At 55.6% G+C, this 14,765-nt stretch overlaps 3 long non-coding RNA genes across 13 annotated transcripts in view; 1 reads left to right on the top strand and 2 right to left on the bottom strand.

Annotated features, from left to right (window-relative positions):
- The window catches only part of LOC135578131 (uncharacterized), a 34,571-nt gene extending 19,855 nt beyond the window's left edge, over window positions 1-14,716 (top strand). For 5 of the 11 annotated variants that reach the window (XR_010469462.1, XR_010469461.1, XR_010469465.1 and 2 more), the window contains 3 exons: window positions 2,263-2,391; window positions 3,508-3,726; window positions 7,033-7,264. This is a non-coding gene — a long non-coding RNA (uncharacterized LOC135578131). Of the gene's footprint in view, window positions 1-2,262; window positions 2,392-3,507; window positions 3,727-7,032; window positions 7,265-8,223; window positions 10,472-14,308 lie in introns of those variants that run through there. The other 6 variants (XR_010469460.1, XR_010469457.1, XR_010469467.1 and 3 more) reach the window with 6 other exon arrangements.
- LOC135578130 (uncharacterized) lies at window positions 207-2,265 on the bottom strand. Its single transcript, XR_010469456.1, has 3 exons — window positions 1,305-2,265; window positions 1,074-1,183; window positions 207-873 (listed from the first exon to the last, which is right to left on the bottom strand). It is a non-coding gene; the product is annotated as an uncharacterized LOC135578130 (long non-coding RNA).
- On the bottom strand, window positions 12,247-14,315 carry LOC135578129 (uncharacterized). The gene is made up of 3 exons (XR_010469455.1): window positions 13,351-14,315; window positions 13,114-13,223; window positions 12,247-12,913 (listed from the first exon to the last, which is right to left on the bottom strand). It is a non-coding gene; the product is annotated as an uncharacterized LOC135578129 (long non-coding RNA).
- Window positions 14,717-14,765: the final 49 nt, after the last annotated feature.

Raw genomic sequence — 14,765 nt, 5'->3', positions numbered from 1 at the left:
CCCCCCCTCCCCGTCTCCCCCTCCCGCCTCTCTCCCCTCTCCCCGTCTCCCCTCTCCCCGTCTCCCCCCTCCCGCCTCTCTCCCCCCTCCCGCCTCTCTCCCCCCTCCCCGTCTCACCCCGTCTTCCCCAACGTCCACCCGCCTCTCCCTTACTCCCCCCCACTTCCCGACTCCAAAACACTTTCAACGACACAAAACACAAGGGATACAAGTGTTTAGTTTCAGTTTATTTTAGCTTCTTGAAGGCGGGTTAGTTCCTTGCACTTCTTTAAGGTTGGTTTAGGCGATTAGTTCTATGCTGCTTTGGATAGGCTGTTCTAGCTAAGTTTAGGGCCACCTCGTGGAGCAGCAGGCGCCCAGCCCAAATGGCCCAAAGAAGCCGTGGCAAGGGGCCGTGCTCAGCGCTGCAGAGGAAGGCAAAAAACCCCCGGAGACGCTTGCTGTCCCACCTCGGGGGGAAAAAAAGCCTTCCTCCCCCCAGCTGCGGGGCACGAGAGGCCATCTTCCTGGTGCTTGAGCAGCAGGCAGGAACCGAGCCAAAAGGGCCCAGAGGAGCTCTGCAAAGTGGTCATGCTCAGCGCTGCAGAGGAAGGCAAAAAACCCCCGGGGACCAGTGCCAATCTGCCCCGGGGGAAAAAATTCCTTCCTGACCCCAGTGCTGGCGATCGGCTGTTCCCTGAGCATGTGAGCCAGACCTGGCTCCTCGTCCCATGCACAGGCTGCTCACGCCCCCCAGGACCTGCCCAAGCCCTAGCCTATCCTACCCTGTCCTACCTTGAGCCGGAGCCATCTCCCGGACTGCCGAGAGTGCCCAAATGCCTCTGACCTTCAAACACTCCTTCTGGTAGTCCTGTCAAGAATTCCTGACCAAACCTGGGAAAAAAACCAAAATGCCAGAGATGAGAGTTAGTGAATGCAACAAGAAGACACAACAGAGATGACGGAGGAAAACAGCAAGAGGGGGGGGAGAGGAGGAGCAGAGAACACACAAGTAAAGGAGACCCTTGCATCTCACCCAATCAGAGGAGTAAGAGAAGGGTTCCAAAAGACCAGGCTGTGAATAACAAGCATACCTCGTCAGGTTTTGTCTCCAAGTCTCCACACTTCTCCTTTCATAAGGCAAGGTGCAGATCCCACGGTGTCCTTCTGTCCCCGACGGTCTCTGGCGGTCTCCAGCGGGCTTCTGTGCACACACACATCCACCTAGCTTTTATTTTCTATATCTACATATTTCTATTAACTCTATAGTCTGCATACAGGGAGAAGGAAAGGAAAAGTCTGAATGATTTGTGCAATGTGAAAACCTTTTGCCTTGAAGGCAAGCTCCAGCGCTGTCCTCGGGTGTCCTGGCGTCTGTGGCGCTGTCCCCCGCTGTGTGGTGGCTCCTGAGGACTCCTCCCGGTGCTCTGGGGCTGCCGAGCAGAAGATGGCAGCGACCCTCCTCGCCTCTTCCCCAGGCCCCAGGGCAGAGGAGATGCCCCGGCATGAGGGCCGGGGGTGCGGGCTGGGAAGCCGGGCTCACCTGTGGCTCCAGAGCGGCTGCTGGTCCGGCCCATCCCCCGGAGGTGGCTAGTGGCGGCTGCGGGGGCGGCGCCGCTTGCGGCCAGGCGCCTGTTTGGGGGCTCTGGGAGAGCCCCCGGCCGTCCTGCGGCGCTTAGGGCACTGCGGCGCCGGAGGCGGTCCGGCCATGCTGGTGCTGGGCCCCAGCAGCCCTGCCTGAGGCGGATCCACCTCCATCGCCTCCTCCTCCTGCCGAGGCGGATCCACCTCCATGGGCTCCGCCTCTTCCCGGGGTGGGTCAATCTCCATGGGCTCCTCCTGCCTGTGGGCGGTGCTGCTGCTCCCGCCAGGCAGCCGCCGTTTGGGCGGCGGAGCCATCCCAGGGGGTCCCTGAGCCTCCTCTCTCTTCTTCGCGTCGATCCGGCGCTGTCGTCTGCGGCCTCTTCTCTCGGAGCGATGGCGCAGCTGGCACAGCTCTGCTCCAACTGCCATCACAGAGGCTCGTGGCGTCCCCAACGGCCGCTGCGGTGGCCGGCATGGCGGCCCCCGGGGCCACGAGGCCCCATTGCGGGGCCATTTTGCTCTGCAGCCCTGTCAGTGCTTAGATTTGGTTTGCCTCTGCTGGAACCGACTCATCGGCCTTTTGTCTTCAGCAAAGAGCAAGAGCTGCAGATCTTTGGACAAGGTGTCTTAGCAGCACGACCAACCCGGTCGCTGTATTGCAGAATTGTACTATGCTGAGGGATTCTGATCTTTCTTTAGTGCTGTAGTGTGAAGAATGCAAAACGTGTTTGAAGAGACAGGGCTTTTGTGGCTCCAAGCCACTTCTATGGATGGTCAAGCGTTTCCAGAAATCCTTCTTGCAACAGCCCTCTTGTGAGTCACAGACTTGTGAGTATTATTTCTGCTTGTTGCTGCTGTTTAATCTTTTGTTTGCCGAGGGAAAACTTGCTGTAAGATCTGTGAGCAAAACGTGTTTTTGGAATATTTGCCGGCTGAGTGGTGTCTCCCTCGGGCTTCATCTCTAGGGGTGATCGGTTCAGGGCAGCCGTGCCACAGAGTAGCAGTTGCACGACTGATACTTGTAACGGGGTTCCTCGTGGGTCGCCTTTATTTTGCGTGGGTTGCGTGTTGAACTGCTGGGTAGTTAGTTTGGTTTGACATTTCCTGAAGGTCTAGGCAAAGATTAAAAGAAGGAGCGGACTTAAAGAGAAGTATGTATTATTTTGTCATGCCATGTTGCTGTTTGAAACCTGTGTTGATTATTGGTGATATTCAAGAAATTGCCGAGACTTAGAGGGCAAATCTTGATGTGCTGAGCGGAAGAGTGCAATGGGTCTGTTTGGTTGCCAGGTGGCTTTCTTGACCCATGTGGCCAGTTTATGAAGCTTACACTGCACGCCTGAGAGAGTGAGAGAGATCCCCTCCCTCCTTAAATAATGACCGTGACGCTAATGGGATGAAATACTCGTATCGATCAGCCTGGATGTCAGTCCAGCTCTGTCCCATCTCTGTCCCCCTTCCCCGATACGTCACATCTGTGGGCAGAGCAGTCAGAATGCCCTTGGCTCTCAGACCGGCGCAATTAAAAACATTAGCTCTGTGCTGGGGTGTTATCTCGTGTTCTCAAACTAATTCCAAATAATGACTGTGCGAGCTGTGAAAAAGAAAGGTTTCTCACTCCATGAAGGAAATGAATTCACTTTCAGTCAAACCCACACAATTTCGGGTACGGAGCTCTCAGGGCTCTGTCAGGGCTTTCTTTTCTCTTCTGCCTTCTCTTCCCTTCCCCCCTGCCCGTCCCCTTTCCCTCTCCCTTCCTTCACTCTTCCCTCAAAACCACTTTCCAGGACACAAAACGCAACAGATACAAGCGTTTTTTTTTTTTTTTTTTTTTAATTTAATTTAATTTTATTTAATTTTATTTTATTTATGTTAATTTACTTCATTTTATGTTTTTTCATGTTCTGTTATTCCATGTCATTTCCGTTTCTCACTCTTTTTCAGAGCCAATGCTCACAATCCTTAACACAAGCCCACGTGTAGCCAGGAGCAGGCTGATGCATTCTTCAGTTTAGCTTGAACAAACAGCCCTTGCGGGCTGGCAAAGGCAAGTCCCAGAGCTGCAGAGAGCAGCAGCAGGAATGGAGGCCAAGCTTTGCCAGGTTCCTGAAGAGGGAGGACCTTGAGAATGAGGCGCGGGACTGACCATGCACCAAAGAAGAGGTATGTGGTACTGTGGGATCTTTTCCAAAGCATCACATGTAGCGATGGCGAGCAGATGTTTTGCCTTGCACACCTTGTTTGGCTGCTGTGCTTCTTGGGCAGGGTGCACGAGAAGCGCTCTGGTCCCTGCCAGGCGCTGGTGTTGCCCGCAGGGAGAGGTGCCGAGTGGCAGCTGCGAATCCTTCCTGTTCCTGACAGGACACCAGTGGCTGCTCCAAAGCACTGGGTCCCCATGCAACATCTCTGCGTGCTGCTTCCTACATCTGCCTTCTTGGTCTGTAACTTGTTTGGGTTTTGCTTGTTTCTTTCTACCTTGTTTGGTGTTCTGTTTTTGTTGTTGATGTTGTTTCCATTGTTGTTTTGGTTTTGTTGGGTTTTGCTAAGTTGGTTTCATTTGGTTGGTTTAGGTCAGTTAATACGAGTTGGTTTTGGTAGGCTTTTTGAGACTGGTTGTTTGACACCGTATGACGTAGGTTGTGTGTTGGTAGGTCACTGAAGGCCGGTTGTTTTAGGTTAAGGTTTGTTAAGTTTGGTTCAGGTTGGCGGTCTTAGATTGCTTGTTTCAGGTTTGATGGTTGAGCTTGGTTTCGGTTGGTTAGTTTAGGTGGGTTGGTTTAGGCTGTGTGATGTGATTTTCTTACCGCTGATGTGTGTTGTTTAGCTTCGGAGGTTTACTTTTCTTGGTTTTGCTGGGTTCTTTGGTTGGTGCTGTTTTCTGGTGCTTCTTTAGCACTGGTTGCGTTAATTTGGTTGAGGTTTCTGGTTTTACGAGCTTGGTTCAGCTTGTTGCGGTCGTTTGAGGTTGGTTTGAGGCAGGTTCTTTGAGGGTGATTGTGAGAGGCTGGTTGTCGAAGGCTGGTGGGTTCAGGTTGCTTGATGTAGGTGATTTTTGGTTGAAGGTGTCTTCCGTTGGTTGTTGTAGGTGGCGTATGTGAAGCTGTTTTCGTTGAGGCCGTTTTCAGTAGTTTGGTTTAGGTTTGTTCAGATGACTTTAAGTTGAGACATGGTCGGCTGGTTGGTTATTTTAGGTTGTTTGTTTTCAGTAGGCAGTTTAGGTGGGTTGGTGGGTGTCTGTGTTTTGAGGTAGGTTGGTTTCGGCAGGTTTGGTTTACACTGTTTAAGTTGTTTGAAGGGTTTCTGTTGAGGTTGGTTCAGGTTGTTTGGTTTAGGTTGGTTTATTTCCTTTTTGATAGGTTGTTTTAGGCAGTGTTATTTACGTTGCATGTTTTGAAGGTGGGTTCCTTCAGGTTGGGGTGGTTTAGATTGGTTGTTGAGGGGGCTTTAGGTGCTTTGGTTAGATTTACATTGTGTTTTGTTGGTTTTAGGTTGTGTCTGGATGGTTTGGATGTGACTGCAATCTCGCTGGGACATGCGTCCCCCCACTAATCACCAGGCTCGATGGGGCTGTTTGTGCTGTTGCAGCAGATGTCCCCGTCCTCCTTCCCTGCTCCAAGTGTTTCCCTGCCTTGCTCAAAGAGGACGACCTTCCCCGCTAGAGGCGAACCATTGCTAGGTCAAGGGGATACGGTAGCTGCGCTGTGCTTGAGAACCTCCAAACAAGCTCAGGGTCCATTTGTAGGAGAACCTGGGGTAGTCAAGCTTCCAAGACTGCAGACACATCCAAGTGAGACACTGCATGGGGTAGGGTGGCTGGTGGTTGGAGTTTGGTTGTTGAGGTTTTTTAGGGGGTTTTAGCTTAGTTGTTGAAGTTTAGTTGATTTAGATTGGGTTTGAGCTTGGCGATTGTAGGATGGTTTCAGTGGTTCTATTTGGCTTTGGGTTGTTTGCTTGAGGTCATTTTGGTCAGGTGATGTCTTTTGGTTTCCTATTTTTGAGGTTGGTTTAGATGGGTTGTTTTAGGTAGTTTTATCCTTTATCAGATTGTTTTGAAGTTGTTTGAGATTGTTTAATGGTTGTTTTAGGTTAAGATTGGTTGGTTTTGGTTTGTTTAGCTTGTTTGGTTACAGGTCGCTTAAGGTTGGCTGAGAAATGCCGGTTTATGTAGTTTTAGATTGTTTTAGGTAGGATATTTTAGATCATTTGGTTTTGGGTAGGTTTGTTTTAGGGTGTTTTGGTTGGTTTCTTTTGTTTGGTTTAGGTAATTTGTTGTAGATTGTTTAAGGTTCTGCTTAGGTTGTTGGTGGCTGATTGAAGTTTTTGAAGGCAGACTGGTTTAGGTTGTTTAAGATTGGTTTAGGTGAGTTGTTCTGTGCTGATTCAGGTAGGCTGTTCTAGCTAAGTTTAGGGCCACCTCGTGGAGCAGCAGGCGCCCAGCCCAAAAGGCCCAAAGAAGCCGTGGCAAGGGGCCGTGCTCAGCGCTGCAGAGGAAGGCGAAAAACCCCCGGAGACGCTTGCTGTCCCACCTGGGGGGGAAAAAAAGCCTTCCTCCCCCCAGCTGCGGGGCACGAGAGGCCATCTTCCTGGTGCTTGAGCAGCAGGCAGGAACCGAGCCAAAAGGGCCCAGAGGAGCTGTGCAAAGTGGTCATGCTCAGTGCTGCAGAGGAAGGCAAAAAACCCCCGGGGACCAGTGCCAATCTGCCCCGGGGGAAAAAATTCCTTCCTGACCCCAGTGCTGGCGATCGGCTGTTCCCTGAGCATGTGAGCCAGACCTGGCTCCTCGTCCCACAGGCTGCTCACGCCTCCCAGGACCTGCCTAAGCCCTAGCCTGTCCTACCTTGAGCCGGAGCCATCTCCCGGACTTCCGAGAGTGCCCAGATGCCTCTGAGCTGATGGACCTTGGGGGCAAGACTCCTTCCTGTGCCTGGTGGGACACCAGTGGGTGTTCCAAGCACAGAAGAAATTCCCTTGGTCTCTCCGCCGCTACCCAGTTGAAAAGGATTTCCATCCATGAGCTGAGCTTGGAAGGTGGCCCTGCCAGCAGATCACCTTGCAGTGGAGAACCTCCAGCAGCCTCATGCAAGCTCTTCCTCCCTCAGCCCCTGCCCTGTGATTCCACCAGCTCCTCAAGTGCTTCCTGTGGGATGTGTTGGGGCTGCCCCCGGGCCAGCTCTGGCAGTGGACACGGGACCCGGCTGCTCCTTTTGGTCCTGCTCGGGGCATTGTGAGCGCTGCATTGCCGGGTGCTGGCATTGTGACACGGGGGTGACAGAGCCACGCGTGTGCAGCCCCGCCCACCCCAACTCCGCCCAGCACCCTATGGAGGAAGCCTTTGGGGTGCTGGCCCCAAATCAGTCCCTGTCATCTACAAGACAGGGGAGTAATCAACCTAACCGTGTCCCTCTTTTGCCAAAACACAGTGTGGATTTGTTGCCAGTCCAGCCTTACTTCCAGTACTTCTTCCTGCAGCCCTGTTACGAATTCCTGACCAAACCTGGGAAGAAGAAACAAAATGCCAGAGATGAGATTACTGAATGCAACAAGAAGACACAACAGAGATGACAGAGGAAAACAGCAAGAGGGGAAGGAGAGGAGGAGCAGAGGACATGTAAGCAAACAAGATCCTTGAATCTCACCCCATCCGAGGAGTGATAGAAGGGTTCCCAAAGCCCAGATTCTGAATAAAAAGCATACCTCGTAAGCTTCTCTCTCCACGTCTCTAATTTGCTGCTCGGCCTCAGGTCTGCTCTGACAGTAGGCCACATTTCTCTGCCTCATTTCAGCATCTGGATGCTTCAGAAGAAATGTGTGAGCTGCTGCAATAGCCTTTGCAAGGTTATGAGCCTGAAGAGGGATGGGAAAAAGAGGAAGAGGGGGAAAAGCGTTAACGGGGGAAAAAAAAAATCAAAGTTTCCCAGTTTTTTCAACAAATCGATTATTGCTGCAGATAGCATAGGTGATGACTTGAAGTTAACAGAAGAGCATTTTTCCCCTCCACTTGCCCTGTTCATGAAGCTGACAAGGCAGAAGCATGTACTGTTGCTCCTGTGTGGGATTAGTCTCACAGCAATTACTGAGGCCAGCCTGTGACTGCTGACCAGGAGCCATCACTGCCCGTGTTTACACGGCGTTCGTGTCACTTCTTGGCCCAGCAGCACGCAAGACAATATCCCGATAACGTATCTGCCTGATGGTGTTACAGAGTTCGAGCAAACGGCAGGGACCTGTGTGTGATCTGCCGCAACAGCTTTTGGAAGGTCGTGAGCCTAAACAGGGGTGGGAAGAAGAGGAAAGGGAAAGGAAAAGTTAACTGGGAAAAAAAAATCCACGTTTCCCACTTTCTGTCAACAAACTCTCCTGCAGCCTCTCTGTTCCCCAGCTGACATCTAGGGAAGCCACAGTCTCATCAGATACAATGTTACACTAGAACTGATACAAATCTTTCCTGTTTTCTTACTAGAGGAGCATGTTTTCCTAGGAGCATGTTTGTTTTAATGTCAAAATCTGTTATTGTAGCAGATCGCATCATAATGATTGTAAGTTCAAAAGACGTCTTTTTCTCCCTTCCTCCCGTACTGCATTTCTAGTATTTACAGAGGGAGAGAGAAAGGAAAAGGCTGAAGTATTTGTAAAATGTTAAGAAACTCTTCCTTTTTTCAGGCAAGGTGCAGGTCCCACGGTGTCCTTTGGTCTCCCACGTTCTCCAGTGGCGTCCTGTGGTTTCCAGCGGCCTTCTTCAGTCTCCCACGGTCTCCTGCAATCTCCGGCGGTCTCCAGCGGGCTTCTGTGTGCATGCATTTATAGCTGTTATTGTCTGTATGTACATATTTTTCTAAACTCTATTGTCCATAGACACACGTATCGGGAGAAGGAGGGAGAAAACCCAAGTCTTCATTATTTGCTGAAATGTGAAAACCTTTTTCCTTTTTAAACCAAGACACAGAGCCAATGGTGTCCTGTGGTTTCTAGCGGTGTCCGACGGTCTCCTGCAGTCTCCGGTGGTCTCGTGTGGGCTTCTGTGTGCACACATTTATCGATTTAATTTTCTATTTTTACATGTCTTTATAAACTATACAGTCTGCATACACGTATATAGGGAGAAGGAGAGAAAATTTGCCTGCGTTTTTAACGCAAACATTTGTCCAAAGGTGTAAGAACCGTGTCTTTGAATTCCCACAATTCCTTCCAACAGACGTTTTATTTACTTCAAAAGAACCACCTTCAGAGGAGGAATCCCGCCACGGCACTATGGGACGAGGAGCAGGAACAGAGGTGACACAGGACCCATCTCACGTTTGCTTCCACAACTCTCCCCAAGCACAGGATGTTTCGGAAAGATGGACCCAATTGGAAATCACTCTGCGTGTGAAATTGGGACCATGTTTTTGAAACACCCTGTAGTATTGCTGGAGACACATCCCCTGGTCCCTCTGCTTCCAAATTTGCATGAAGCCTTGTGTCAAGTCCCCAGCTCCATTCAGAGAGTCTGGTTAGGCACTGGCAAAACCAGTGTTCGTCCTGTACCATGTATGAATCAAAATTTGTCGCACACCATTTTCCCCTTGTAAAAAGAAAGGCAAACGAATATCCAAAAAATCCCCAAACGTATGAAAATGACCAACCGTACATCAGTAAAAAGAAATCAATAATTCAATAAAGAACACTGATGGTCAACAGAAAACGAAGGGACAATCCACCGGGTGCTGATCCAGTGCTCTTTCCCGTGCTGTACTCTTTGCATTTCACTAGTGGCTTCGCGGTTGTTCCTGTCACCTGCCTGCGCTGACTGGCACAGTCCCTGTCACTGCCCCAGCTGGCACTTCATCCCCCTCTGCTGCCGGATGGCACAGCAGCCCTGCAGCTCCGCAGCGAGTCAAGCCCAGCGTTGCATCTCCCTGCCCTGGTCACGGCGAAGGGCTCCTGTGCCCAGCCCGGCAGGGCAGCGGCATCAGGTGCTTGCAAAGGTTGCATTTCGCTCCAGGAGCCGAAAGCCGAGTTGTTGGGAGTGACCTGGGAACTCGGCTCGTTTGAGAGCCCAGCCTGCAGCCCCGGGACAGCAGCAGCTGTCTGTCCCTCCTCTGAGAGGCGGGGGCATTTCTAGAGGGAGCGTCACCCTCCGAGGCAGAGGACAGAGCTTATGAAGGCTCGGTGCTTCTGGACTCTGACCCGCCACAGGACGTGCAATGGCCGTGGAAGTGGAAACACCGATTTTCTTTAGTGCTGTAGTGTGAAGAATGCAAAACGTGTTTGAAGAGACAGTGCTTTTTTGGCTCCAAGCCAATTCTAGGGATGTTCAAGCGTTTCCGGAAACGGGTGTTCTTGCCACAACCTTCTTGTGAGTTAATGAGAAAATAGGGTGGGAAAAAAATCAGCACATCAAGTAGCTGTGACACACAGCACGGAAAAGTCTCCACCGGCCAGCCCACGCACAAGAAAAAGCCCGATGGAAGGGCGGGGTGGCACATCGGGGCCACCGGGCTGTCGGCAGCGGTTGTAGCGGCGGCAGCTCCAGGAGGCTGCCCGGCTGGAGAAGAAGGGACAGGGGGCGGGAAGAGTTTCTCGTCCAACTCTCTCTCGGGAGCAGCCAAACCGCGCGACTCCCGCTCGTTCCCGCGTTTACGGGAACACGGGGCGGGGCCGAGGAGCGACGGCTCCGCCATCCGCTCGTCGGGGCTGCTGGGTCGGTCTTTGCGGGAGGCGGCTCTCCCGGTGCCCGGGCGGGGCTGCGCTGGGGTCCGTCTTGTGCCCGGCGGGCGGGCGGGGAGGGCGAGGCCGCTTGTGGGCACGCGTGGGTGCGCGGCCGGCGCCGCCGCTTGGCGGGCAGCTGGAGCGGGGGCAGCGGGTGTGTCCGCCGGGTCCGGCGGTGTCGGACGGTACGGAAAAATGCCGTAGAAGATGGTTGAGACTTGTGAGTATTATTTCTGCTTGTTGTTGCTGTTGCTTGTTCTCCCCGTGTCCCCCCTCCCGCCTCTCTCCCCCCTCCCGCCTCTCTCCCCCCTCCCCGTCTCCCCCCTCCCGCCTCTCTCCCCCCTCCCCGTCTCCCCCCTCCCGCCTCTCTCCCCCCTCCCCGTCTCCCCCCTCCCGCCTCTCTCCCCTCTCCCCGTGTCCCCCCTCCCGCCTCTCTCCCCCCTCCCCGTGTCCCCCCTCCCGCCTCTCTCCCCCCTCCCGCCTCTCTCCCCCCTCCCGCCTCTCTCCCCCCTCCCGCCTCTCTCCCCCCTCCCGCCTCTCTCCCCTCTCCCCGTCTCCCCTCTCCCCGTCTCCCCTCTCCCGTCTCCCCTCTCCCCGTCTCCCCTCTCCCCGTCTCCCCTCTCCCCGTCTCCCCCCCTCTCCCCGTCTCCCCCCCTCTCCCCGTCTCCCCCCCCCTCCCCGTCTCCCCCCTCCCGCCTCTCTCCCCTCTCCCCGTCTCCCCCCTCCCGCCTCTCTCCCCCCTCCCGCCTCTCTCCCCCCTCCCGCCTCTCTCCCCCCTCCCGCCTCTCCTCCCTCCCCGTCTCCCCGTCTCCCCTCTCCCCGTCTCCCCTCTCCCCGTCTCCCCCCCTCTCCCCGTCTCCCCCCCCTCCCCGTCTCTCCCCTCCCGCCTCTCTCCCCTCTCCCCGTCTCCCCCCTCCCGCCTCTCTCCCCCCTCCCGCCTCTCCCCGTCTCCCCCCTCCCGCCTCTCTCCCCCCTCCCGCCTCTCTCCCCCCTCCCGCCTCTCTCCCCCCTCCCGCCTCTCTCCCCGTCTCCCGCCTCTCTCCCCGTCTCCCCCCTCCCGCCTCTCTCCCCCCTCCCGCCTCTCTCCCCGTCTCCCCCCTCCCGCCTCTCTCCCCGTCTCCCGCCTCTCTCCCCGTCTCCCGCCTCTCTCCCCGTCTCCCGCCTCTCTCCCGTCTCCCCCTCCCGCCTCTCTCCCCGTCTCCCGCCTCTCTCCCCGTCTCCCGCCTCTCTCCCCGTCTCCCGCCTCTCTCCCCGTCTCCCGCCTCTCTCCCCGTCTCCCGCCTCTCTCCCCGTCTCCCGCCTCTCTCCCCGTCTCCCGCCTCTCTCCCCGTCTCCCGCCTCTCTCCCCGTCTCCGCCTCTCTCCCGTCTCCCGCCTCTCTCCCCGTCTCCCGCCTCTCTCCCCGTCTCCCGCCTCTCTCCCCGTCTCCCGCCTCTCTCCCCGTCTCCCGCCTCTCTCCCCGTCTCCCGCCTCTCTCCCCGTCTCCCGCCTCTCTCCCCGTCTCCCGCCTCTCTCCCCCTCTCCGCCTCTCTCCCCGTCTCCCGCCTCTCTCCCCGTCTCCCGCCTCTCTCCCCGTCTCCCGCCTCTCTCCCCTCTCCGCCTCTCTCCCCTCTCCCGCCTCTCTCCCTCCCCTCTCCCCTCTCTCCCTCTCTCTCCCCTCTCCCCGTCTCCCCGTCTCCCCTCTCCCCGTCTCCCCTCTCCCCGTCTCCCCTCTCCCCGTCTCCCCGTCTCCCCGTCTCCCCTCTCCCCGTCTCCCCTCTCCCCGTCTCCCCTCTCCCCGTCTCCCCTCTCCCCGTCTCCCCCCCCTCCCCCCTCCCTCCTCTCTCCCCTCTCCCCGTCTCCCCTCTCCCCGTCTCCCCCCTCCCGCCTCTCTCCCCTCTCGCCTCTCTCCCCCCTCCCCGTCTCACCCCGTCTTCCCCAACGTCCACCCGCCTCTCCCTTACTCCCCCCCACTTCCCGACTCCAAAACACTTTCAACGACACAAAACACAAGGGATACAAGTGTTTAGTTTCAGTTTATTTTAGCTTCTTGAAGGCGGGTTAGTTCCTTGCACTTCTTTAAGGTTGGTTTAGGCGATTAGTTCTATGCTGCTTTGGATAGGCTATTCTAGCTAAGTTTAGGGCCACCTCGTGGAGCAGCAGGCGCCCAGCCCAAATGGCCCAAAGAAGCCGTGGGAAGGGGCCGTGCTCAGCGCTGCAGAGGAAGCAAAAAACCCCCGGAGACGCTTTGCTGTCCCACCTCGGGGGGAAAAAAAGCCTTCCTCCCCCCAGCTGCGGGGCACGAGAGGCCATCTTCCTGGTGCTTGAGCAGCAGGGAGGAACCGAGCCAAAAGGGCCCAGAGGAGCTCTGCAAAGTGGTCGTGCTCAGCGCTGCAGAGGAAGGCAAAAAACCCCCGGGGACCAGTGCCAATCTGCCCCGGGGGAAAAAATTCCTTCCTGACCCCAGTGCTGGCGATCGGCTGTTCCCTGAGCATGTGAGCCAGACCTGGCTCCTCGTCCCATGCACAGGCTGCTCACGCCCCCCAGGACCTGCCCAAGCCCTAGCCTATCCTACCCTGTCCTACCTTGAGCCGGAGCCATCTCCCGGACTGCCGAGAGTGCCCAAATGCCTCTGACCTTCAAAATCTCCTTCCGGTAGTCCTGTCAAGAATTCCTGACCAAACCTGGGAAAAAAACCAAAATGCCAGAGATGAGAATTACTGAATGCAACAAGAAGACACAACAGAGATGATGGAGGAAAACAGCAAGAGGGGGGGGAGAGGAGGAGCAGAGAACACACAAGTAAAGGAGACCCTTGCATCTCACCCAATCAGAGGAGTAAGAGAAGGGTTCCAAAAGACCAGGCTCTGAATAACAAGCATACCTCGTCAGGTTTTGTCTCCAAGTCTCCACACTTCTCCTTTCATAAGGCAAGGTGCAGATCCCACGGTGTCCTTCTGTCCCCGACGGTCTCTGGCGGTCTCCAGCGGGCTTCTGTGCACACACACATCCACCTAGCTTTTATTTTCTATATCTACATATTTCTATTAACTCTATAGTCTGCATACAGGGAGAAGGAGAGCGAAAGGAAAAGTCTGAATGATTTGTGCAATGTGAAAACCTTTTGCCTTGAAGGCAAGCTCCAGCGCTGTCCTCGGGTGTCCTGGCGTCTGTGGCGCTGTCCCCCGCTGTGTGGTGGCTCCTGAGGACTCCTCCCGGTGCTCTGGGGCTGCCGAGCAGAAGATGGCAGCGACCCTCCTCGCCTCTTCCCCAGGCCCCAGGGCAGAGGAGATGCCCCGGCATGAGGGCCGGGGGTGCGGGCTGGGAAGCCGGGCTCACCTGTGGCTCCAGAGCGGCTGCTGGTCCGGCCCATCCCCCGGAGGTGGCTAGTGGCGGCTGCGGGGGCGGCGCCGCTTGCGGCCAGGCGCCTGTTTGGGGGCTCTGGGAGAGCCCCCGGCCGTCCTGCGGCGCTTAGGGCACTGCGGCGCCGGAGGCGGTCCGGCCATGCTGGTGCTGGGCCCCAGCAGCCCTGCCTGAGGCGGATCCACCTCCATCGCCTCCTCCTCCTGCCGAGGCGGATCCACCTCCATGGGCTCCGCCTCTTCCCGGGGTGGGTCAATCTCCATGGGCTCCTCCTGCCTGTGGGCGGTGCTGCTGCTCCCGCCAGGCAGCCGCCGTTTGGGCGGCGGAGCCATCCCAGGGGGTCCCTGAGCCTCCTCTCTCTTCTTCGCGTCGATCCGGCGCTGTCGTCTGCGGCCTCTTCTCTCGGAGCGATGGCGCAGCTGGCACAGCTCTGCTCCAACTGCCATCACAGAGGCTCGTGGCGTCCCCAACGGCCGCTGCGGTGGCCGGCATGGCGGCCCCCGGGGCCACGAGGCCCCATTGCGGGGCCATTTTGCTCTGCAGCCCTGTCAGTGCTTAGATTTGGTTTGCCTCTGCTGGAACCGACTCATCGGCCTTTTGTCTTCAGCAAAGAGCAAGAGCTGCAGATCTTTGGACAAGGTGTCTTAGCAGCACGACCAACCCGGTCGCTGTATTGCAGAATTGTACTATGCTAAGGGATTCTGATCTTTCTTTAGTGCTGTAGTGTGAAGAATGCAAAACGTGTTTGAAGAGACAGGGCTTTTGTGGCTCCAAGCCACTTCTATGGATGTTCAAGCGTTTCCAGAAATCCTTCTTGCAACAGCCCTCTTGTGAGTCACAGACTTGTGAGTATTATTTCTGCTTGTTGCTGCTGTTTAATCTTTTGTTTGCCGAGGGAAAACTTGCTGTAAGATCTGTGAGCAAAACGTGTTTTTGGAATATTTGCCGGCTGAGTGGTGTCTCCCTCGGGCTTCATCTCTAGGGGTGATCGGTTCAGGGCAGCCGTGCCACAGAGTAGCAGTTGCACGACTGATACTTGTAACGGGGTTCCTCATGGGTCGCCTTTATTTTGCGTGGGTTGCGTGTTGAACTGCTGGGTAGTTAGTTTGGTTTGACATTTCCTGAAGGTCTAGGCAAAGATTTAAAAAAAGGAGCGGACTTAAAGAGAAGTAT

Source organism: Columba livia, unplaced genomic scaffold, assembly GCF_036013475.1.
Source record: "Columba livia isolate bColLiv1 breed racing homer unplaced genomic scaffold, bColLiv1.pat.W.v2 Scaffold_745, whole genome shotgun sequence".
In the NCBI taxonomy this organism is placed as follows: Eukaryota; Metazoa; Chordata; class Aves; order Columbiformes; family Columbidae; genus Columba; species Columba livia.
Note: the sequence above shows the minus strand (reverse complement) of the source record. Positions and strands in the feature narration are given on the sequence as shown.